We start from the raw sequence: 1,779 nt of genomic DNA on the forward strand, positions 1-1,779 counted from the left end.
AGAAAAGCCCAGAGATCTGCAACCATGGCTGAGAATCAGCAGATTACCCGTCCTCTGAGGGAGTATTTCATGCCCAACACTTACACTCCTGCCTCCTGCATCACTAGACCTGATGTAGGAGCAAACCATTTTGAGATAAAGGCCAGTGTGATCCAAATGTTACCCTCGTTTTATGGCCTTAGCAATGAAGACCCATATCGTCACCTCGATGAATTTTTAGAGATTTGCTCGACAGTGCGAATCAACAACTTTGGAGATGACGCGATGAGGTTGACCCTGTTCCCCTTCTCTCTGAAGGACAAAGCGAAGAGTTGGTTAAAATCATTAGATATTGTTCGAATTACCACTTGGGAACATATGCAAAGAGAATTTTTAAAGAAATATTTCCCAATTGGTAAAACGAACCAGTTTCGTAAAGCGATAACCAGTTTTTCCCAAATTGAAGGAGAACAGTTTCATGAGTCATGGGAGAGATTGAAAGATCTACTCCACAAGTGTCCCCACCACCAGGTGCCTCGCTTGCAACTGGTGCAATATTTCTATGACGGTCTTACTGAAAAGAACCGTCAAATGGTGGATGTCGCGTGTGGGGGCACATTTATGCTCAAAAGTGAGGATGAAGCATGGTCGCTTTTTGAGATATTGAGTGAGAATTCGATGCACCATGCGACAGCCTCACGGTCCGATAGGGCTGCACCTGCACAAGATAGCATTAAGAAGGCAGGTATTTTCGAGTTAGGGATGAACCTTGAGTTGAGCAACAAGGTAGACCAACTGTCCCAGAAATTAGATCAGTTTTTGTTGGGTCCCTCCCCTGCCATGCAGGTGTGCGCGTTGTGTGCGAGTCCTGCACACCATGTCTTCGAGTGCCCAGTTGCGCCACAATATCCTGAGTTTGTCCAAGAGCAAGCTCAGATGGCTCAAAACTTCGCTAGGCCCGTACCTAATCCATTTTCCAACACTTATAACCCGGGCTGGCGAAATCATCCCAATTTCTCATGGCGCAACTCACAGATCCACCCACCTAACCCTTCCCAGAGTCAACCAAGTCAAGGCGGTTATGCGCCTGGATTTCAAAGATCCAGTTATCCCCCAGTCCAACCTGTTTATACTCAACCCCAGTCTCATGAGCCTTTACATAGTCAATCTTTTGAGGATAAGATTTTGCAAGCTTTGAGCTCACATACCCAGTCTATTGCAAAATTAGAGACTCAAATGGGGCAGCTTGCTGAAGCACTTAGCAGGCGAAGTGAGGGAACATTGCCTAGCCAGCCTATTGTCAACCCTAAGGGAAAGAAACCCATGCGTAGCTTGCATATGACTGATGCACATAAAGAGCAAGCTCAAGTAGTAACCCTTAGGAGTGGGAAGCAGTACCAAGCGAGGGAGGCTGCAGAAGAAAGAGAGAAAATAAGCGAGAAGCAGTCTGTCCCTAATATTTTACCTCAGGAAAGCGAGAAGGTTCTTCCATCTGAGCCTTCACCATCCTACATTCCCAAAGCCCCCTTTCCTGAGGCGTTAGAAAGGCCAAGAGCATTAGGTAAGTCCGGAGTGAACATGCAAGAGATGCTTGAGATATTCAAGCACGTTCAGATAAACCTCCCCTTACTAGATGCTATTCAACAGGTCCCTGCATATGCAAAGTTCCTCAAAGAACTTTGTACGCAGAAAAGGAAGTCGATGTCCCATGTGCAGAAAAAGATTTATTTAACCGGGCAGGTGAGCGCAGTATTGCAACATCAAACCCTACCTAAGCTCAAGGACCCAGGGACTCCTATC

The 1,779-nt window shown here is 46.3% G+C and overlaps 1 non-coding gene across 1 annotated transcript; it reads right to left on the reverse strand.

The window, feature by feature from the left end:
- Positions 1-406: 406 nt before the first annotated feature.
- Positions 407-512, reverse strand: LOC149843075 (small nucleolar RNA R71). Its single transcript, XR_016431216.1, has one exon. It is a non-coding gene; the product is annotated as a small nucleolar RNA R71 (small nucleolar RNA).
- Positions 513-1,779: the final 1,267 nt, after the last annotated feature.

This window comes from Nuphar pumila, chromosome 3 (assembly GCF_984573655.1).
Source record: "Nuphar pumila chromosome 3, dmNupPumi1.hap1.1, whole genome shotgun sequence".
In the NCBI taxonomy this organism is placed as follows: Eukaryota; Viridiplantae; Streptophyta; class Magnoliopsida; order Nymphaeales; family Nymphaeaceae; genus Nuphar; species Nuphar pumila.